The following is a 24,440-nucleotide window of genomic DNA, read 5'->3' as shown; positions in this document are numbered from 1 at the left end:
AGGATGTCATGGAATGTTAAGGTAACATGTATCATGTGGTCTTGTGAGGTCATGGAATGTTCAGGTATCATGCTGTCTTGTGATGTCATGGAATGTTCAGGTATCATGTGGTCTTCTGATGTCATGGAATGTTACGGTATCATGTGGTCTTCTGATATCATGGAATGTTCAGGTATTATGTGGTCTTTTTATGTCATGGAATGTTTAGGTGTCATGTGGACTTGTGATGTCATGGAATGTTCATGTATCATGTGGTCTTGTTATGTCATGGAATGTTCAGGTATTATGTGCTCTTGTTATGTCATGGAATGTTTAGGTGTCATGTGGACTTGTGATGTCATGGAATGTTCATGTATCATGTGGTCTTGTGATGTCATGGAATGTTCAGGTATCATGTGGTCTTATGAAGTCATGAAATGTTAATGTATCATGCGGTCTTATGAAGTCATGGAATGTTCATGTATCATGTGGTCTTGCAAGGTCATGGAATGTTTAGGTATCATGTGGTCTTGTGATGTCATGGAATGTTCAGGTATCATATAGTCTTGTAATGTCATGGAATGTTTAGTTATCATGTGGTCTTGTGATGTCATGGAATGTTCAGGTATCATAAAGTCTTGTGATGTCACGGAATGTTTAGGTATAATGTGGTCTTGCGATGTCATGGAATATTCTGGTATCATGTGGTCTTGTGATGTCATCGAATGTTCAGGTATCATGGGGTCTTGTGATGAAGAATATTGTGGTGTGTTGTGGTCTTGTTATGTCATGGAATGTTTAGGTATCATGTGGTCTTGTGATTACATGGAATGTTCAGGTATCATGGGGTCTTGTGATGTCATGGAATGTTCAGGTATCATGGGGTCTTGTGATGTCATGGAATATTCGGTTGAAGTGTGGTCTTGTGATGTCATGGAATGTATAGGTATCATGCTGTCTTGTGATGTCGTGGAATGTTCAGGTATCATGTGGTCTTGTGATGTTATGGAATGTTAAAGTATCATGTGTTCTTGTGATGTCATGGAATGTTCATATATCCTGTGGTCTTGTGAGGTCATGGAAAAATCCGGTATTGTGTGGTCTTTTGATGTCATGGAATGTTCAGGTATCATGTGGTCTTGGATGTCATGGAATGATCAGGTATCATGTGGTCTTATGACGTCATGAAATGTTCATGTATCATGTGGTCTTATGATGTCATGGAATGTTCAGGTAACATGTATCATGTGGTCTTGTGAGGTCATGGAATGTTCAGGTATCATGCTGTCTTGTGATGTCATGGAATGTTCAGGTATCATGTGGTCTTCTGTTAAAATGTGTGAAAATCCCACTAATGACTTCTCCAGGGCATTGAGAAGTGTACTTGATGAAGGGTTGGTTGAGGGACTATTAAGCAAAAAAGAATATGACTATCTATATGTGGAATTCCCGGTAATACCTATAATGCACGCATTGCCCAAAACACACAAGGGCATTGTTCCGCCCCCGATGCGGCCTATAGTATCCGGTATAGGGTCCTTAACAGAGAGAATTTCAGAGTGGCTGGATTGCCACCTTCAACCTTTGGTCCTAAGGACGCCAGGTCATTTGAGGGATACGAAAGACGTTCTTTCTATCTTTCAGAACAAAATCTGGAACTCAGACCATACTTGGTTGAGTTGTGATGTGGTCTCTCTCTACACAAGTATTCCACATCACGTTGCTATTGAGGCCCTCACCCACCATTTACTCAAGTACAGTGGATATGACCCGATTTTGCAAAATTTTATAGTCAAGGTGACCATTTTTTTGATGTCTCACAATTATTTCAATTTTGCGGGCACCTTCTATCTTCAGAGGAGGGGAGTTTCTATGGGGGCTAAGTTCTCTCCGTCCTTGGCCAATCTGGTCATGTCCTGGTGGGAGGAGTCCACTCTTTTTTCCTTGTCCAACCCATATGTGGGTCATGTCCACTGGTATGGCAGATACATCGACGACCTCCTATTTATTTGGGAGGGCGATGTGTCTGCCATACAGGAGTTCATGACCTTCATGAATGATAAGGATCTCAACCTAAGGTTTACACATGTTATCAATGACACAACCATTAATTTTTTGGATATCAAATTTATTTCCAAAAATGGTTCAAGGGTGTGCACAGAGATTTATCATAAACCCATATCGGGGAATACGATACTACATGCCACCAGTTGTCATCCTAAGCACACTATCATGGCAATACCCGTGGGTGAGTTGACAAGGGCCAAGAGGAATTGTAGCACACAATTGGGATACATTAAGGAGGAATCTAGAATATGTCGCAGACTTACAGCCCGTGGGTATAGGAATTGGACATTGGAAAGGGCCAAAACCATTGTTAAAGATAAAGATAGGGATGGTCTCCTTTCCATCGAACGCAATTCAGACACTACAAGCTCTGGTACAGTAGACACTGATATACCTACTTTGGTACTTCAATACAGCAACCAATTCAACCTTATCAAAAACATGGTACTTAGGTACATTCCCTTGTTGTATGAAGATACTAAATTAGAAGAGGTATTGAGAAGTGGGTGTCGGGTGGTATCGCGGAGACCTCCAACCCTTGGTAATATGCTGGCCCCGTCTCTATTGACTACTAGTCTTCCTAAACCCACGTGGTTAACCCATAAAGGATACTTTAAATGTGGGACACATCCATGTAAGGTCTGTAACTTTTCCAAGATCACCAAGGATTTTTCAAATTCCTCAGGTAGCATCAATTTTCCAATAAAATCGTACATCAACTGTAATAGCAATAATGTCGTCTATGTCATAGAATGTACCATTTGCAAGCTTAAGTACGTGGGGTGTACCATTAGGAAATTCAAACTCCGGGTTTTAGAACATCTAAGCTATATCAGGAACCCCAATTTTTTGAATATCTCAAATATCTCCAGACACTTCATTTTACAACACAACCGTTGTGTCAACTCATTTTGCTGCTATGCAGTGGAAAAAGTCAGAGGTAATGTAAGAGGGGGGAATATTAGACAACGCCTGTTAACGAGGGAAGCCTTCTGGATTTACAATTTGGAAACACGATTCCCACAGGGTTTGAATGTTAAGAAGGAACTCATGTTTCATTATTAAAATCATAAGTTACATACAAGTATTGATCTTTATCTGCACAAGTCTTTGTGAGTTTAACAACTCTCATGTACTTCCCTATGGGAAGATTATTTATTATGGAGCTACATTGTGGCTCATTAATATTTGTAGTACCATCAATCGTGAATATAACATATATCATGTAATGGGTTGTTTCTTCCCTTCAATATCCCTGTGGTATTTTCGTTGAGATAAGCGGGCATTTCATTCTTATATCTACCCACTCCAATTAAGGGGACTCTTTTTAGGGATTTTGACCTTACAGATATTCACCACATACCCCCCTTTCTTTGGTGATAGTTCTAAATACATCTAGTACCATTAGGTATAGGGTAAGAGATTGGTAGTACATACTATTGGATCAGATATTAGGAGACACGCCCGAGAGATTGTAACTTACCATCACTTTCAGCACCATACATTGAGGACAACGACATCAGTCACGGAACCCTCTCTTTCTGGGTATCCTTCAGATACTCGTGTTGAGATGAATGGATATACTACCATGATAGCTTAATACTCCTTTCAGCACCATACTTTGAGGACAGCGACATCAGTCACGGAACCCTCTCTCTCCGAGTGTCTTTCAGATACTCGTGTTGAGATGAATGGGTATAATATTGTGACAGTTAAATATTCCCTCCACGGGGATCCAATCAAGGGTTCGGATCTCTTCAGGTATTTTCCTCACATAACGCTCTATTGTAATAGGTCAGAGAGTTTTCAGCACCATTTAGTCTGGACAGGGACAGTTGCAATCTGAGTCATTGACCTGATATTGTGTGACAGTATTTGAACCACTGGAATTTATCATAATCTGATACTCGTGTTGAGATGAATGGATATACTACCATGATAGCCAAATACTCCTTTCAGCACCATACATTGAGGACAGCGACATTAGTCACGGAACCCTCTCTCTCCGAGGGTCTTTCAGATACTCGTGTTGAGATGAATGGGTATAATATTGTGACAGTTAAATATTCCCTTCACGGGGATCCAATCAAGGGTTCGGATCTCTTCAGGTATTTTCCTTACATAATGTTCTATTGTAATAGGTCAGAGAGTTTTCAGCACCATTTAGTATGGACAGGGACGGTTGCAATCCGAGTTATTGACCTGATATTGTGTGATAATATTTGAACCATTGGAATTTATCGTAATCCGATTGTTCTTGGGGATCGTATATTAATATTCTATACACTCACAGATAATATTAGGTTCCAGTATATAAATCATTCGATATAACACAGGGGGTGACTACGTAATTTATATTTAATATTCCTCACTATTAACATCTGTTAGGGGGTCCCTTCTATATGGAATAATGTACTTGAAATTTATTAAGTACTACATATTTTTGAATAGTACCATTAGTTATATGGGTCATTTATGTAATTCTTGATAGAATATATTAATGTCAGTTTCATATAGTTGCACAAGGACAACTTTTACATCTAGATGTCCGGGATATATTCCCCATGTGGAGTATTTTTCCCGTGAGATACAATCCATAATTATTGAATATCTGATCCAGTGCAGAATGAATTCTGTTTATTTTTTGATATTTACATCTACAGTTACATTTCATCAGAGGTAGCTATTATACATATATGTTTTATATATTTATTTATTTATTTTATTTCATATATTGTAGAATTTAACGCATATAAACAGGTCTTCATGCATTGATATTCTAGATATGTAGTTTCAGGTTGCATTCTATCTTCCTCATAGATAAAATATAGGCACCGTGCCTTTTCCTCTCTGCGAAAATCGGTTTATATCTCCAACAATGTCCTGTTGCGAACGTTATCACATACCTAGGGATAAAGTATATTATACATGAGTACGCAATGTCAAATAGATACAGTATACAATAAGGGTTCTCTGACACTGTTTGATGTCATATAGATTTTTCAGGAATAATTTTGGGAACATTCTTTTTCAACGTGGACTCAGATAACATGTCCCTTTCTTTTTTATAACAAACCAATATATGAAACATTGAGAATGATTCTTGCATATATTTTTGGGGAAAAAAACGCATTAATGTTCTATACACCTATTCAGACCTGACTGTTTTTTCTGTTTAATTCCAATATAAAACATCATGGAATTAATTATAACGTTTTGGGATCATGAGATTGACGTAATCATATTTACAACATGTAATCATTATTATCATACAGTTTACATACCTTTACTTAGATCATATTTGTGTAAATCGATTTACATTTTATTTCGATGGGAGTTACATTCCCACTTTTTCTTTTTAATTGTATTCTCGATATGTTTTTGGATGCTTATATTACATACTTTAATATCTCATATATGTATTTGTTGGAGAATGTTATACTTCTGACTGAGCCAAACCATGAATATGTGTTGTTGTTTTTAAATTTCGTATATTGAATTGATAACATCTGTGATATACGTTGTGAGAACTGTGGGGACTAAGTCGTCCTGACTGCTATATTTACTATCTAACCCGGTATATTATAAACTGCAGCTTTGAGCATCCCTGAATTGGTCTTAATACAGCTGTAATTTCTATATTCTTTCACCATTTGATGTGTTAACACTAAGGGATCATAGAAAGGGTTTTCCTCTCTATGTTTAACATATACTTCCCGTATCTCATCCATATATAGGAGGATCTCACCTGAGAAGTTAATTAGCAGTCAGGGTTAATCATTCACCTGTTTTTCTTGCGTACTAATTAGTTACGCTTTTTAAGCAGACAGGACGATGGTTGTCCTCATACTTCTTTGCCATGATTAAGAGCACAGGAGCTGCTCGAAACGCGTAGGCTGGGGCATACTGCCTACTCACAATTTTTCTGGGACTGCGTCTCCCTACGATTTTTAATATTACTTCAATAAAGATGGGAACAACGCTTCCTTTTTAAACTTACAACTGGACTCAGCGCTGGATTACTTCCCTTGTTTTTTCTTCTGATGTCATGGAATGTTACGGTATCATGTGGTCTTGTGATGTCATGGAATGTTGTGGTGTGTTGTAGTCTTGTGATGTCATGGAATATTCAAGTTTTATGTGTTCTTGTGATGTCATGGAATGTTCATGTGTCATGTGATCTTGTGATGTCATGGAATGTTAAGGTATCATGTGTTCTTGTGATGTCATGGAATGTTCTGGTGTTTTGTGGTCTTGTGATGTTATGGAATGTTCAGGTATGATGTGGCATATTGATGTCATGGAATGTTTAGGTGTCATGTGGTCTTGTCATGTCATGGAATGTTCATGTATCATGTAATCTTGTGATATCATGGAATGTTCAGGTATCATGTGTTCTTGTGATGTCATGGAATGTTTGTGGTGTTTTGTGGTCTTGTGATGTCATGGAATGTTTAGGTGTCATGTGGTCTTGTGATGTCATAGAATGTTAAGGTAAAATGTGTTCTGGTGATGTCATGGAATGTTGTGGAGTTTTGTTGTCTCGCGATGTCATGGAATGTTCAGGTATCATGTGGTCTTGTGATGTCATGTAATGTTCAGGTATCATGTGGTCTTGTGATATCATGGAATGTTCAGGTATTATGTGGTCTTGTTATGTCATGGAATGTTTAGGTGTCATGTGGACTTGTGATGTCATGGAATGTTCATGTATCATGTGGTCTTGGGATGTCATGGAATTTTCAGGTATTATGTGCTCTTGTTATGTCATGGAATGTTAAGGTGTCATGTGGACTTGTGATGTCATGGAATGTTCATGTATCATGTGGTCTTGGATGTCATGGAATGTTCAGGTATCATGTGGTCTTATGACGTCATGAAATGTTCATGTATCATGTGGTCTTAGGATGTCATGGAATGTTAAGGTAACATGTATCATGTGGTCTTGTGAGGTCATGGAATGTTCAGGTATCATGCTGTCTTGTGATGTCATGGAATGTTCAGGTATCATGTGGTCTTCTGATGTCATGGAATGTTACGGTATCATGTGGTCTTCTGATATCATGGAATGTTCAGGTATTATGTGGTCTTGTTATGTCATGGAATGTTTAGGTGTCATGTGGACTTGTGATGTCATGGAATGTTCATGTATCATGTGGTCTTGTTATGTCATGGAATGTTCAGGTATTATGTGCTCTTGTTATGTCATGGAATGTTTAGGTGTCATGTGGACTTGTGATGTCATGGAATGTTCATGTATCATGTGGTCTTGTGATGTCATGGAATGTTCAGGTATCATGTGGTCTTATGAAGTCATGAAATGTTAATGTATCATGCGGTCTTATGAAGTCATGGAATGTTCATGTATCATGTGGTCTTGCAAGGTCATGGAATGTTTAGGTATCATGTGGTCTTGTGATGTTATGGAATGTTCAGGTATCATATAGTCTTGTAATGTCATGGAATGTTTAGTTATCATGTGGTCTTGTGATGTCATGGAATGTTCAGGTATCATAAAGTCTTGTGATGTCACAGAATGTTTAGGTATAATGTGGTCTTGCGATGTCATGGAATATTCTGGTATCATGTGGTCTTGTGATGTCATCGAATTTTCAGGTATCATGGGGTCTTGTGATGAAGAATATTGTGGTGTGTTGTGGTCTTGTTATGTCATGGAATGTTTAGGTATCATGTGGTCTTGTGATTACATGGAATGTTCAGGTATCATGGGGTCTTGTGATGTCATGGAATGTTCAGGTATCATGGGGTCTTGTGATGTCATGGAATATTCGGTTGAAGTGTGGTCTTGTGATGTCATGGAATGTATAGGTATCATGCTGTCTTGTGATGTCGTGGAATGTTCAGGTATCATGTGGTCTTGTGATGTTATGGAATGTTAAAGCATCATGTGTTCTTGTGATGTCATGGAATGTTCATATATCCTGTGGTCTTGTGAGGTCATGGAAAAATCCGGTATTGTGTGGTCTTTTGATGTCATGGAATGTTCAGGTATCATGTGGTCTTGTGATGTCATCGAATGTTCAGGTATCATGGGGTCTTGTGATGAAGAATATTGTGGTGTGTTGTGGTCTTGTTATGTCATGGAATGTTTAGGTATCATGTGGTCTTGTGATTACATGGAATGTTCAGGTATCATGGGGTCTTGTGATGTCATGGAATGTTCAGGTATCATGGAGTCTTGTGATGTCATGGAATATTCGGTTGAAGTGTGGTCTTGTGATGTCATGGAATGTATAGGTATCATGTGGTCTTGTGATGTCATGGAATGTATAGGTATCATGCTGTCTTGTGATGTCGTGGAATGTTCAGGTATCATGTGGTCTTGTGATGTTATGGAATGTTAAAGTATCATGTGTTCTTGTGATGTCATGGAATGTTCATATATCCTGTGGTCTTGTGAGGTCATGGAAAAATCCGGTATTGTGTGGTCTTTTGATGTCATGGAATGTTCAGGTATCATGTGGTCTTGGATGTCATGGAATGTTCAGGTATCATGTGGTCTTATGACGTCATGAAATGTTCATGTATCATGTGGTCTTATGATGTCATGGAATGTTCAGGTAACATGTATCATGTGGTCTTGTGAGGTCATGGAATGTTCAGGTATCATGCTGTCTTGTGATGTCATGGAATGTTCAGGTATCATGTGGTCTTCTGATGTCATGGAATATTACGGTATCATGTGGTCTTGTAATGTCATGGAATGTTGTGGCGTGTTGTAGTCTTGTGATGTCATGGAATATTCAAGTATCATGTGTTCTTGTGATGTCATGGAATGATCATGTGTCATGTGATTTTGTGATGTCATAGAATGTTAAGGTATCATGTGTTCTTGTGATGTCATGGAATGTTCTGGTGTTTTGTGGTCTTGTGATGTCATGGAATGTTCAGGTATGATGTGGCATATTGATGTCATGGAATGTTTAGGTGTCATGTGGTCTTGTCATGTCATGGAATGTTCATGTAATCTTGTGATATCATGGAATGTTCAGGTATCATGTGTTCTTGTGATGTCATGGAATGTTTGTGGTGTTTTGTGGTCTTGTGATGTCATGGAATGTTTAGGTGTCATGTGGTCTTGTGATGTCATAGAATGTTAAGGTATCATGTGTTCTGGTGATGTCATGGAATGTTGTGGAGTTTTGTGGTCTCGGGATGTCATGGAATGTTCAGGTATCATGTGGTCTTGTGATGTCATGGAATCTTTAGGTGTCATGTGGTCTTGTGATGTCATGGAATGTTCAGTTATCATGTGGTCTTGTGATATCATGGAATGTTCAGGTATTATGTGGTCTTGTTATGTCATGGAATGTTTAGGTGTCATGTGGACTTGTGATGTCATGGAATGTTCATGTATCATGTGGTCTTGGGATGTCATGGAATGTTCAGGTATTATGTGCTCTTGTTATGTCATGGAATGTTTAGGTGTCATGTGGACTTGTGATGTCATGGAACGTTCATGTATCATGTGGTCTTGGATGTCATGGAATGTTCAGGTATCATGTGGTCTTATGACGTCATGAAATGTTCATGTATCATGTGGTCTTAGGATGTCATGGAATGTTAAGGTAACATGTATCATGTGGTCTTGTGAGGTCATGGAATGTTCAGGTATCATGCTGTCTTGTGATGTCATGGAATGTTCAGGTATCATGTGGTCTTCTGATGTCATGGAATGTTACGGTATCATGTGGTCTTCTGATATCATGGAATGTTCAGGTATTATGTGGTCTTTTTATGTCATGGAATGTTTAGGTGTCATGTGGACTTGTGATGTCATGGAATGTTCATGTATCATGTGGTCTTGTTATGTCATGGAATGTTCAGGTATTATGTGCTCTTGTTATGTCATGGAATGTTTAGGTGTCATGTGGACTTGTGATGTCATGGAATGTTCATGTATCATGTGGTCTTGTGATGTCATGGAATGTTCAGGTATCATGTGGTCTTATGAAGTCATGAAATGTTAATGTATCATGCGGTCTTATGAAGTCATGGAATGTTCATGTATCATGTGGTCTTGCAAGGTCATGGAATGTTTAGGTATCATGTGGTCTTGTGATGTCATGGAATGTTCAGGTATCATATAGTCTTGTAATGTCATGGAATGTTTAGTTATCATGTGGTCTTGTGATGTCATGGAATGTTCAGGTATCATAAAGTCTTGTGATGTCACGGAATGTTTAGGTATAATGTGGTCTTGCGATGTCATGGAATATTCTGGTATCATGTGGTCTTGTGATGTCATCGAATGTTCAGGTATCATGGGGTCTTGTGATGAAGAATATTGTGGTGTGTTGTGGTCTTGTTATGTCATGGAATGTTTAGGTATCATGTGGTCTTGTGATTACATGGAATGTTCAGGTATCATGGGGTCTTGTGATGTCATGGAATGTTCAGGTATCATGGGGTCTTGTGATGTCATGGAATATTCGGTTGAAGTGTGGTCTTGTGATGTCATGGAATGTATAGGTATCATGCTGTCTTGTGATGTCGTGGAATGTTCAGGTATCATGTGGTCTTGTGATGTTATGGAATGTTAAAGTATCATGTGTTCTTGTGATGTCATGGAATGTTCATATATCCTGTGGTCTTGTGAGGTCATGGAAAAATCCGGTATTGTGTGGTCTTTTGATGTCATGGAATGTTCAGGTATCATGTGGTCTTGGATGTCATGGAATGATCAGGTATCATGTGGTCTTATGACGTCATGAAATGTTCATGTATCATGTGGTCTTATGATGTCATGGAATGTTCAGGTAACATGTATCATGTGGTCTTGTGAGGTCATGGAATGTTCAGGTATCATGCTGTCTTGTGATGTCATGGAATGTTCAGGTATCATGTGGTCTTCTGATGTCATGGAATGTTACGGTATCATGTGGTCTTGTGATGTCATGGAATGTTGTGGTGTGTTGTAGTCTTGTGATGTCATGGAATATTCAAGTTTTATGTGTTCTTGTGATGTCATGGAATGTTCATGTGTCATGTGATCTTGTGATGTCATGGAATGTTAAGGTATCATGTGTTCTTGTGATGTCATGGAATGTTCTGGTGTTTTGTGGTCTTGTGATGTTATGGAATGTTCAGGTATGATGTGGCATATTGATGTCATGGAATGTTTAGGTGTCATGTGGTCTTGTCATGTCATGGAATGTTCATGTATCATGTAATCTTGTGATATCATGGAATGTTCAGGTATCATGTGTTCTTGTGATGTCATGGAATGTTTGTGGTGTTTTGTGGTCTTGTGATGTCATGGAATGTTTAGGTGTCATGTGGTCTTGTGATGTCATAGAATGTTAAGGTAAAATGTGTTCTGGTGATGTCATGGAATGTTGTGGAGTTTTGTTGTCTCGCGATGTCATGGAATGTTCAGGTATCATGTGGTCTTGTGATGTCATGTAATGTTCAGGTATCATGTGGTCTTGTGATATCATGGAATGTTCAGGTATTATGTGGTCTTGTTATGTCATGGAATGTTTAGGTGTCATGTGGACTTGTGATGTCATGGAATGTTCATGTATCATGTGGTCTTGGGATGTCATGGAATTTTCAGGTATTATGTGCTCTTGTTATGTCATGGAATGTTAAGGTGTCATGTGGACTTGTGATGTCATGGAATGTTCATGTATCATGTGGTCTTGGATGTCATGGAATGTTCAGGTATCATGTGGTCTTATGACGTCATGAAATGTTCATGTATCATGTGGTCTTAGGATGTCATGGAATGTTAAGGTAACATGTATCATGTGGTCTTGTGAGGTCATGGAATGTTCAGGTATCATGCTGTCTTGTGATGTCATGGAATGTTCAGGTATCATGTGGTCTTCTGATGTCATGGAATGTTACGGTATCATGTGGTCTTCTGATATCATGGAATGTTCAGGTATTATGTGGTCTTGTTATGTCATGGAATGTTTAGGTGTCATGTGGACTTGTGATGTCATGGAATGTTCATGTATCATGTGGTCTTGTTATGTCATGGAATGTTCAGGTATTATGTGCTCTTGTTATGTCATGGAATGTTTAGGTGTCATGTGGACTTGTGATGTCATGGAATGTTCATGTATCATGTGGTCTTGTGATGTCATGGAATGTTCAGGTATCATGTGGTCTTATGAAGTCATGAAATGTTAATGTATCATGCGGTCTTATGAAGTCATGGAATGTTCATGTATCATGTGGTCTTGCAAGGTCATGGAATGTTTAGGTATCATGTGGTCTTGTGATGTTATGGAATGTTCAGGTATCATATAGTCTTGTAATGTCATGGAATGTTTAGTTATCATGTGGTCTTGTGATGTCATGGAATGTTCAGGTATCATAAAGTCTTGTGATGTCACAGAATGTTTAGGTATAATGTGGTCTTGCGATGTCATGGAATATTCTGGTATCATGTGGTCTTGTGATGTCATCGAATTTTCAGGTATCATGGGGTCTTGTGATGAAGAATATTGTGGTGTGTTGTGGTCTTGTTATGTCATGGAATGTTTAGGTATCATGTGGTCTTGTGATTACATGGAATGTTCAGGTATCATGGGGTCTTGTGATGTCATGGAATGTTCAGGTATCATGGGGTCTTGTGATGTCATGGAATATTCGGTTGAAGTGTGGTCTTGTGATGTCATGGAATGTATAGGTATCATGCTGTCTTGTGATGTCGTGGAATGTTCAGGTATCATGTGGTCTTGTGATGTTATGGAATGTTAAAGCATCATGTGTTCTTGTGATGTCATGGAATGTTCATATATCCTGTGGTCTTGTGAGGTCATGGAAAAATCCGGTATTGTGTGGTCTTTTGATGTCATGGAATGTTCAGGTATCATGTGGTCTTGGATGTCATGGAATGTTCAGGTATCATGTGGTCTTATGACGTCATGAAATGTTCATGTATCATGTGGTCTTATGATGTCATGGAATGTTCAGGTAACATGTATCATGTGGTCTTGTGAGGTCATGGAATGTTCAGGTATCATGCTGTCTTGTGATGTCATGGAATGTTCAGGTATCATGTGGTCTTCTGATGTCATGGAATGTTACGGTATCATGTGGTCTTGTGATGTCATGGAATGTTGTGGTGTGTTGTAGTCTTGTGATGTCATGGAATATTCAAGTTTTATGTGTTCTTGTGATGTCATGGAATGTTCATGTGTCATGTGATCTTGTGATGTCATGGAATGTTAAGGTATCATGTGTTCTTGTGATGTCATGGAATGTTCTGGTGTTTTGTGGTCTTGTGATGTCATGGAATGTTCAGGTATGATGTGGCATATTGATGTCATGGAATGTTTAGGTGTCATGTGGTCTTGTCATGTCATGGAATGTTCATGTATCATGTAATCTTGTGATATCATGGAATGTTCAGGTATCATGTGTTCTTGTGATGTCATGGAATGTTTGTGGTGTTTTGTGGTCTTGTGATGTCATGGAATGTTTAGGTGTCATGTGGTCTTGTGATGTCATAGAATGTTAAGGTATCATGTGTTCTGGTGATGTCATGGAATGTTGTGGAGTTTTGTTGTCTCGCGATGTCATGGAATGTTCAGGTATCATGTGATCTTGTGATGTCATGGAATGTTAAGGTATCATGTGTTCTTGTGATGTCATGGAATGTTCTGGTGTTTTGTGGTCTTGTGATGTTATGGAATGTTCAGGTATGATGTGGCATATTGATGTCATGGAATGTTTAGGTGTCATGTGGTCTTGTCATGTCATGGAATGTTCATGTATCATGTAATCTTGTGATATCATGGAATGTTCAGGTATCATGTGTTCTTGTGATGTCATGGAATGTTTGTGGTGTTTTGTGGTCTTGTGATGTCATGGAATGTTTAGGTGTCATGTGGTCTTGTGATGTCATAGAATGTTAAGGTATCATGTGTTCTGGTGATGTCATGGAATGTTGTGGAGTTTTGTTGTCTCGCGATGTCATGGAATGTTCAGGTATCATGTGGTCTTGTGATGTCATGGAATGTTCAGGTATCATGTGGTCTTGTGATATCATGGAATGTTCAGGTATTATGTGGTATTGTTATGTCATGGAATGTTTAGGTGTCATGTGGACTTGTGATGTCATGGAATGTTCATGTATCATGTGGTCTTGGGATGTCATGGAATTTTCAGGTATCATGTGGTCTTGGGATGTCATGGAATGTTCAGGTATTATGTGCTCTTGTTATGTCATGGAATGTTTAGGTGTCATGTGGACTTGTGATGTCATGGAATGTTCATGTATCATGTGGTGTCATGGAATGTTCAGGTATCATGTGGTCTTGTGATGTCATGGAATGTTCAGGTATCATGTGGTCTTATGAAGTCATGAAATGTTAATGTATCATGCGGTCTTATGAAGTCATGGAATGTTCATGTATCATGTGGTCTTGCAAGGTCATGGAATGTTTAGGTATCATGTGGTCTTGTGATGTTATGGAATGTTCAGGTATCATATAGTCTTGTAATGTCATGGAATGTTTAGTTATCATGTGGTCTTGTGATGTCATGGAATGTTAAGGTATCATAAAGTCTTGTGATGTCACGGAATGTTTAGGTATAATGTGGTCTTGCGATGTCATGGAATATTCTGGTATCATGTGGTCTTGTGATGTCATCGAATGTTCAGGTATCATGGGGTCTTGTGATGAAGAATATTGTGGTGTGTTGTGGTCTTGTTATGTCATGGAATGTTTAGGTATCATGTGGTCTTGTGATTACATGGAATGTTCAGGTATCATGGGGTCTTGTGATGTCATGGAAAGTTCAGGTATCATGGGGTCTTGTGATGTCATGGAATATTCGGTTGAAGTGTGGTCTTGTGATGTCATGGAATGTATAGGTATCATGCTGTCTTGTGATGTCGTGGAATGTTCAGGTATCATGTGGTCTTGTGATGTTATGGAATGTTAAAGTATCATGTGTTCTTGTGATGTCATGGAATGTTCATATATCCTGTGGTCTTGTGAGGTCATGGAAAAATCCGGTATTGTGTGGTCTTTTGATGTCATGGAATGTTCAGGTATCATGTGGTCTTGGATGTCATGGAATGTTCAGGTATCATGTGGTCTTATGACGTCATGAAATGTTCATGTATCATGTGGTCTTATGATGTCATGGAATGTTCAGGTAACATGTATCATGTGGTCTTGTGAGGTCATGGAATGTTCAGGTATCATGCTGTCTTGTGATGTCATGGAATGTTCAGGTATCATGTGGTCTTCTGATGTCATGGAATGTTACGGTATCATGTGGTCTTGTGATGTCATGGAATGTTGTGGTGTGTTGTAGTCTTGTGATGTCATGGAATATTCAAGTTTTATGTGTTCTTGTGATGTCATGGAATGTTCATGTGTCATGTGATCTTGTGATGTCATGGAATGTTAAGGTATCATGTGTTCTTGTGATGTCATGGAATGTTCTGGTGTTTTGTGGTCTTGTGATGTCATGGAATGTTCAGGTATGATGTGGCAAATTGATGTCATGGAATGTTTAGGTGTCATGTGGTCTTGTCATGTCATGGAATGTTCATGTATCATGTAATCTTGTGATATCATGGAATGTTCAGGTATCATGTGTTCTTGTGATGTCATGGAATGTTTGTGGTGTTTTGTGGTCTTGTGATGTCATGGAATGTTTAGGTGTCATGTGGTCTTGTGATGTCATAGAATGTTAAGGTATCATGTGTTCTGGTGATGTCATGGAATGTTGTGGAGTTTTGTTGTCTCGCGATTTCATGGAATGTTCAGGTATCATGTGGTCTTGTGATGTCATGGAATGTTCAGGTATCATGTGGTCTTGTGATATCATGGAATGTTCAGGTATTATGTGGTCTTGTTATGTCATGGAATGTTTAGGTGTCATGTGGACTTGTGATGTCATGGAATGTTCATGTATCATGTGGTCTTGGGATGTCATGGAATTTTCAGGTATTATGTGCTCTTGTTATGTCATGGAATGTTTAGGTGTCATGTGGACTTGTGATGTCATGGAATGTTCATGTATCATGTGGTGTCATGGAATGTTCAGGTATCATGAGGTCTTATGAAGTCATGAAATGTTAATGTATCATGCGGTCTTATGAAGTCATGGAATGTTCATGTATCATGTGGTCTTGCAAGGTCATGGAATGTTTAGGTATCATGTGGTCTTGTGATGTCATGGAATGTTCAGGTATCATATAGTCTTGTAATGTCATGGAATGTTTAGGTATCATGTGGTCTTGTGATGTCATGGAATGTTCAGGTATCATAAAGTATTGTGATGTCACGGAATGATTAGGTATAATGTGGTCTTGTGATGTCATGGAATATTCAGGTATCATGTGGTCTTGTGATGTCATCGAATGTTCAGGTATCATGGGGTCTTGTGATGAAGAATATTGTGGTGTGTTGTGGTCTCTTTATGTCATGGAATGTTTAGGTATCATGTGGTCTTGTGATTACATGGAATGTTCAGGTATCATGGGGTCTTGTGATGTCATGGAATGTTCAGGTATCATGGGGTCTTGTGATGTCATGGAATATTCGGTTGAAGTGTGGTCTTGTGATGTCGTGGAATGTTCAGGTATCATGTGGTCTTGTGATGTTATGGAATGTTAAAGTATCATGTGTTCTTGTGATGTCATGGAATGTTCATATATCTTGTGGTCTTGTGAGGTCATGGAAAAATCCGGTATTGTGTGGTCTTTTGATGTCATGGAATGTTCAGGTATCATGTGGTCTTGGATGTCATGGAATGTTCAGGTATCATGTGGTCTTATGACGTCATGAAATGTTCATGTATCATGTGGTCTTATGATGTCATGGAATGTTCAGGTAACATGTATCATGTGGTCTTGTGAGGTCATGGAATGTTCAGGTATCATGCTGTCTTGTGATGTCATGGAATGTTCAGGTATCATGTGGTCTTCTGATGTCATGGAATGTTACGGTATCATGTGGTCTTCTGATGTCATGGAATGTTGTGGTGTGTTGTAGTCTTGTGATGTCATGGAATATTCAAGTATCATGTGTTCTTGTGATGTCATGGAATGTTCATGTGTCATGTGATCTTGTGATGTCATGGAATGTTAAGGTATCATGTGTTCTTGTGATGTCATGGAATGTTCTGGTGTTTTGTGGTCTTGTGATGTCATGGAATGTTCAGGTATGATGTGGCATATTGATGTCATGGAATGTTTAGGTGTCATGTGGTCTTGTCATGTCATGGAATGTTCATGTATCATGTAATCTTGTGATATCATGGAATGTTCAGGTATCATGTGTTCTTGTGATGTCATGGAATGTTTGTGGTGTTTTGTGGTCTTGTGATGTCATGGAATGTTTAGGTGTCATGTGGTCTTGTGATGTCATAGAATGTGAAGGTATCATGTGTTCTGGTGATGTCATGGAATGTTGTGGAGTTTTGTGGTCTCGCGATGTCATGGAATGTTCAGGTATCATGTGGTCTTGTGATGTCATGGAATCTTTAGGTGTCATGTGGTCTTGTGATGTCATGGAATGTTCAGGTATCATGTGGTCTTGTGATATCATGGAATGTTCAGGTATTATGTGGTCTTGTTATGTCATGGAATGTTTAGGTGTCATGTTGGACTTGTGATGTCATGGAATGTTCATGTATCATGTGGTCTTGGGATGTCATGGAATGTTCAGGTATTATGTGCTCTTGTTATGTCATGGAATGTTTAGGTGTCATGTGGACTTGTGATGTCATGGAATGTTCATGTATCATGTTGTGTCATGGAATGTTCAGGTATCATGAGGTCTTATGAAGTCATGAAATGTTAATGTATCGTGCGGTCTTATGAAGTCATGGAATGTTCATGTATCATGTGGTCTTGCAAGGTCATGGAATGTTTAGGTATCATGTGGTCTTGTGATGTCATGGAATGTTCAGGTATCATATAGTCTTGTAATGTCATGGAATGTTTAGGTATCATGTGGTCTTGTGATGTCATGGAATGTTCAGGTATCATAAAGTCTTGTGATGTCACGGAATGTTTAGGTATAATGTGGTCTTGAGATGTCATGGAATATTCTGGTATCATGTGGTCTTGTGATGTCATGGAATGTTCAGGTATCATGGGGTCTTGTGATGAAGAATATTGTGGTGTGTTGTGGTCTTGTTATGTCATGGAATGTTTATGTATCATGTGGTCTTGTGATTACATGGAATGTTCAGGTATCATGGGGTCTTGTGATGTCATGGAATGTTCAGGTATCATGGGGTCTTGTGATGTCATGGAATATTCGGTTGAAGTGTGGTCTTGTAATGTCGTGGAATGTTCAGGTATCATGTGGTCTTGTGATGTTATGGAATGTTAAAGTATCATGTGTTCTTGTGATGTCATGGAATGTTCATATATCTTGTGGTCTTGTGAGGTCATGGAAAAATCCGGTATTGTGTGGTCTTTTGATGTCATGGAATGTTCAGGTATCATGTGGTCTTGGATGTCATGGAATGTTCAGGTATCATGTGGTCTTATGACGTCATGAAATGTTCATGTATCATGTGGTCTTATGATGTCATGGAATGTTCAGGTAACATGTATCATGTGGTCTTGTGAGGTCATGGAATGTTCAGGTATCATGCTGTCTTGTGATGTCATGGAATGTTCAGGTATCATGTGGTCTTCTGATGTCATGGAATGTTACGGTATCATGTGGTCTTCTGATGTCATGGAATGTTGTGGTGTGTTGTAGTCTTGTGATGTCATGGAATATTCAAGTATCATGTGTTCTTGTGATGTCATGGAATGTTCATGTGTCATGTGATCTTGTGATGTCATGGAATGTTAAGGTATCATGTGTTCTTGTGATGTCATGGAATGTTCTGGTGTTTTGTGGTCTTGTGATGTCATGGAATGTTCAGGTATGATGTGGCATATTGATGTCATGGAATGTTTAGGTGTCATGTGGTCTTGTCATGTCATGGAATGTTCATGTATCATGTAATCTTGTGATATCATGGAATGTTCAGGTATCATGTGTTCTTGTGAAGCCGCGACTGGAAGTCGTCATCTTACTGTTCAGCCTCGGCTTCCGTTCCACATGAAAATGGCGCCGGATGTCGCTCGGCCGAAGACCTTCCTTTTGGACTGTGTGGGAGCGGCGCATGCGCCGTTCCCACACAGACGGCGTACACCATAGTGAATGGAACGTCTCCCCTTCGCATTCTCTATTGGGAAGTATGTGCCGTATTCCATCTCTGTATGTGTCGTTAATCGATACATACAGAGATGGAAAAAAAAATGGCAGCCCCCATAGTTAAGTAAAAGTTAGAAAAAATAAAAAAGTAAAACAGAAACACACAAATAAATAAAATGTATTTAAATAACACAATAAAAGCAAATTTATATATAAAAAAAAATTCCGCCACACCTGTCCTTTAAATGTGAGTACAGGAAGGCAAGTATGTTTATGTTCTCTACTGATCCATCTTATGTGATATTTATTGTATAGTTAAATATAAGTACTGGAATACAAGTATGAGCATGTTCTCTACTGATCACTGTCTTATGTGATATTTATTGTATACTAAGTTTTGAGTAGGGGAGTAAAGGTGTGTGTATTTTCTATACTGATCACGGTCATATGTGATATTTAATTTCTGGTAAGATGTGAGTACAGGAATACAAGTATATGCATGTTCTCTACTGATCACTGTTTTATGTTATATTTATTGTATAGTTAGTATTGAGTACGGGAATCTAAGTATGTGCATGTTCTCTACTAATCATGTATTATGTGATATGTATTATATAGTTAGATGTGAGTACAGGAACATAAGTACGGATGTAGCCATCTTTATCTTGACTCTAATAACTTGCTGCAGTATGATATCATTGAAAAGTCATTGAAAAAGTCAAGATAAGAGATCCAACCACTGTTTATTTAATGCGTTAAAAGTCATGCTAAAAACGGCTCAATCTTTATCTGCATGTTCTCTACTGATCACTGTCTTATGTGATTTTTATTGTATAATTAGATGTGAGTATAGGAATGCAAGTATGTGTATGTTCTCTACTGACCACTGTCTTATGTGATATTTATTGTATAGTAAGTATTGAGTAAGGGAATACAAGTATGTGCATGTTCTCTACTGATCACTGTATTATGTGATATTTATTGAGTAGTTGGTATTGGGTACACGTATACAAGTATGTGTATGTTCTCCACTGAGCCGTCTTATGTGATATTTACTGTATAGTTAGATATGAGTAAGCGAATACAAGTATGTGCATGTTCTCTACTTAACATTGTCGTATGTGATATTTAATCTATAGTTAGATGTGAGTACAGGAATACAAGTATGTGCATGTTCTCTACTGATTACTGTCTAATGTGATATTTATTGTATAGTTAGATGTGAGTACAGGAATACAAGTATGTGCACGTTCTCTACTGATCACTGTCTAATGTGATATTTATTGTATATTATAATAATATAATAATAATCTTTATATAGCGCCAACATATTACGCAGCACTTTACAATTTAGAGGGAACATGAAACAAACAATATCAGACATTACATAGTGACAAACTTAATTCACAATTCAAACCAGAGAAGTGAGGACCCTGCTCGCAAGAGCTTACAATCTATGAGGAAATAAGGGAGACACAAAGTGTAACAGTGTTTGTTCTGTACAATGGTCCAGCCATTTTTTTTATACACATGTGGTGGTTCACATAAAGCTGCATGAGCCGGTCACCAGCCAGTATCCGTGTATGACGTACATGAAGAGAAGGAGTGTGAGGGAATCTTATTCTGATGACTAATCTAAAAGGGGGGCCATGGAAAGGAGTCAGATTAGGGAATGTTATAGGCCTGTCTAAATAGATGTGTTTTCAGGGCATGTTTAAAACTGTGGATAGTGGGAATTAATCTGATTGTCTGGGGTAGCACATTCCAGAGGACTGGTGCAGCACGAGAAAAATCTTGGAGACGGGAGTGGGAGGTTCGGATTATGGAGGATTCTAATCTAAGGTCGTTGGCAGAACATAGAGCACGAGTAGGGTGGTAGAAAGAGATGAGGGAGGAGATGTAAGGAGGTGCAGCACTGTGGAGAGCTTTGTGGGTAAGAGTAATAGGTTTGAATTTTATTCTGAAGGGGATGGGTAACTAGTGCAGTGACTGGCAAAGTTTAGAGGCATTGGTTTAGCGGTTGATTATAAAGATGAGCCTGGCTGCTGCATTAAGGATAGATTGGAGAGGGGAGACTTTAGTGAGGGGAAGACCAACTAGTAATGAGTTACAATAGTCAAGACAAGAGTGAATCAGAGCAACAATGAGAGTTTTGGCTGTTTCCTCCGTAAGAAAAGGGCAGATTATGGAGATGTTTTTAAGATGAAAATTACAGGAACTTGAAAGTGATTAAATGTGAGGAGTAAAGGAAATATCTGAGTCAAAAATAACCCAGAGACAGCGGGCGTGCTGCTTAGGAGTTATGATAGTGCCACACACAGAGATGAAGACATCAGGTTTACGGAGGTTAGAAGATGGTGGGAACACAAGGAGTTCAGTTTTAGAAAGATTCAGTTTGAGATAGAGAGAGGACATGATGTTAGAGACAGTGGACAGACAATCACTGGTGTTTTGTATTAGAGCAGCGGTGATGTCATGGGAAGAGGCATATAATTGGGTGTCATCAGCGTAGAGATGGTACTGGAAGCCAAATCTGCTGATGGTTTGTCCAATAGGCGCTGTGTGGAGAGAAAAGATAAGCGGACCTAGGACTGATCCCTGAGGAACCCCGATATCCAGGGGAAGAGGAGAATAAGTAGAACCAGCAAATGACACACTGAACGAGCGGTCAGAGAGAAAGGAGGAAAACCAAGAGAGAGCAGCGTCCTTGAGGCCAATAGAGTGGAGCATGTTAAGTAGGAGTTTGTGGTCTACAGTATCAAAGGTTACAGAGAGATCCAGAAGAATCAGGAGAGAGGATTTACCGTCCGATTTAGCCGCCAAGAGATCATTTTAGACTTTAGTAAGAGCAGATTCTGTGTAGTGTAGAGTGCGGAAACCAGATTGTAAGGGGTCAAGAATGGAGTTAGCAGAGAGATATCAGATAAGGTGAGAGTAGACCAAGCATTCCAGGAGTTTGGGGATGAAGGGGAGATTAGAGACTGGTCGGTAGTTAGCAGCGCTGGATGGGTCAAGAGTTGTTTTTTTCAGTAATGGGTTTACAATGGCATGTTTAAAAGAGGAGGGAAAGATACCAGAGGAAAGAGAGAGGTTAAATATCTTAGTCAGGTTACTAGTGACAGCTGGGGAGAGGGACTGGACAAGGTGTAAGGGGATAAGATTGCTAGGGCAGGTAGTAGGACGAGAAGAAGAGAGGAGCCTAGAGACTTATTTTCTGTTATTGGGTCAAATGCTGAAAGTGAAGAAGAGGAAGTGCAAGAGGGAAGGGGATCAATGTTGCTAGGGGACTGGGAGATAATATCATGCCGGATGTTGTCAATTTTACCTTTAAAATAAGTGGCCAGGTCTTCAGCATTGAGATCTGTGATTGGCATCTGCACTTTAGAACTATTCTGTCCTCATACACGATAGCACGGTGTGTAATCTGACATGTAGCTAAACCCCCTGTCTTCTTATGAAAAAGGCTGTGAAACTGTAATCTCTCTCTTTATTGCTGGTAGACAGGAAAGGGTGAATCTATAGGATGAAAGAACAGTAGTATTCAGAATATATCAACTGTACAGTGCATAGTTACATAGTTACATAGTTACATAGTTACATAGTTAGTACGGCTGAAAAAAGACACATGTCCATCAAGTTCAACCAAGGGACGGGAAAAGGGAAGGAAAAATTTCTATACATAGGAGCTAATACTTTTTTCTTCTAGGAAATTATCTAACCCTTTTTTAAAGCCATCTACTGTCCCTGCTGTGACCAGCTCCTGCGGTGTCTCCTGTCCCTGCTGTGACGGCTCCTGCGGTGTCTCCTGTCCCTGCTGTGACCAGCTCCTGCGGTAGGCTATTCCATAGATTCACAGTTCTCACAGTAAAGAAGGCTTGTCGCCTCTGCAGGTTAAACCTTTTTTTCTCCAGACGGAGGGAGTGCCCCCTTGTTTTTTGAGGGGGTTTTACAAGGAACAGGATTTCACCATATTTTTTGTATGTGCCATTAATATATTTATATAAGTTAATCATGTCCCCCCTTAGTCGTCTTTTTTCAAGACTAAATAGGTTTAATTCTTTTAATCTTTCCTCATAAACATAGGATACAAATAATCTGCTACACACACAATATAACATGAGGTAATACTGCAAGCTGACAATGTGCTATCTGATACAGCAAAACATACAGTGAACCACAGGATATAACATATAGATATTGATCTTACCGACTATGCTTAGAACAGGCTGTTGGCACTGAACTTGAGGTAGAACTGGCATGATGAGGATAATGGCTGCTACTCATACACAAACAGGAACAGGAAATAACCCACAATGCCGAAGGAGCTTTCCCATAATACATAGAAAACTACAATCTAGGAAAACACTAAACCACCAGTAGATGGTGCTATAACAATACAATATAATATAGATGGGGTACAAGAACAGGCGATTGCAATATCTGTACTGGTAATCCTACACAAAAAAAAAGGAATTATTACATAAATAACTGGACTAGCTGGCGAGGCCAGAACAAGAACTAAGGAGGGAGTGAAAAGTATCAAAGAGGCGTTTTGGATTATTAGATAGTGTGGAGATGAGAGAAGTGAAATAGACTTGTTTGGCGTGGTGAAGAGCAGAGTTGTAAGTTTTGAGCATATATTTGTAATGGAGGAAGTCTGCAGCCAAATGCGATTTTCTCCACAGTCGTTCGGCACATCTCAAGCACCGCTGAAGAAAGCGGGATTGAGGCGTGTGCCAGGGCTGTCGTCGTCTTTCTCGGGTGGTTCAGAGTGTAGGGGGGCTGCTTCATCCAATGCATTTTTGAGAGTCTTATTGTAAAGTTTGGCAGCCATATTGGGACAGGAGAATGAACAGATAGGGGACAATGAGGACTGTAGACTGTCTATGAGTTTCTGAGTGTAAATGGCATGTAGATTTCTGTATGTCTGATATGTAGGCATGACCTGAGGAGGCAGAGAATATTTGATAGTAAAGGAGAGAAGGTTGTGGTCAGAGAGCGGAAGAGGAGAGTTAATAAAGTCAGAAACTGAGCAGAGACGGAAGAAGACCAGGTCAAGTGAATGTCCGTCTTCATGTGTAGGAGAGTTAGTAAGTCGTGAAAGACCTAGGGACGAGGTTAACCCCTTAAGGTCGCAGCCTAGTTTGGGCCTTAAGGCTCAGAGCCCATTTTTTAAATCTGACATATTTCACTTTATGTGGTAATAACGTCGGAATGCTTAAACCTATCCAA

Source organism: Rhinoderma darwinii, chromosome 1, assembly GCF_050947455.1.
Source record: "Rhinoderma darwinii isolate aRhiDar2 chromosome 1, aRhiDar2.hap1, whole genome shotgun sequence".
NCBI lineage: Eukaryota > Metazoa > Chordata > Amphibia > Anura > Rhinodermatidae > Rhinoderma > Rhinoderma darwinii.
This window is presented reverse-complemented; position numbering follows the sequence as displayed.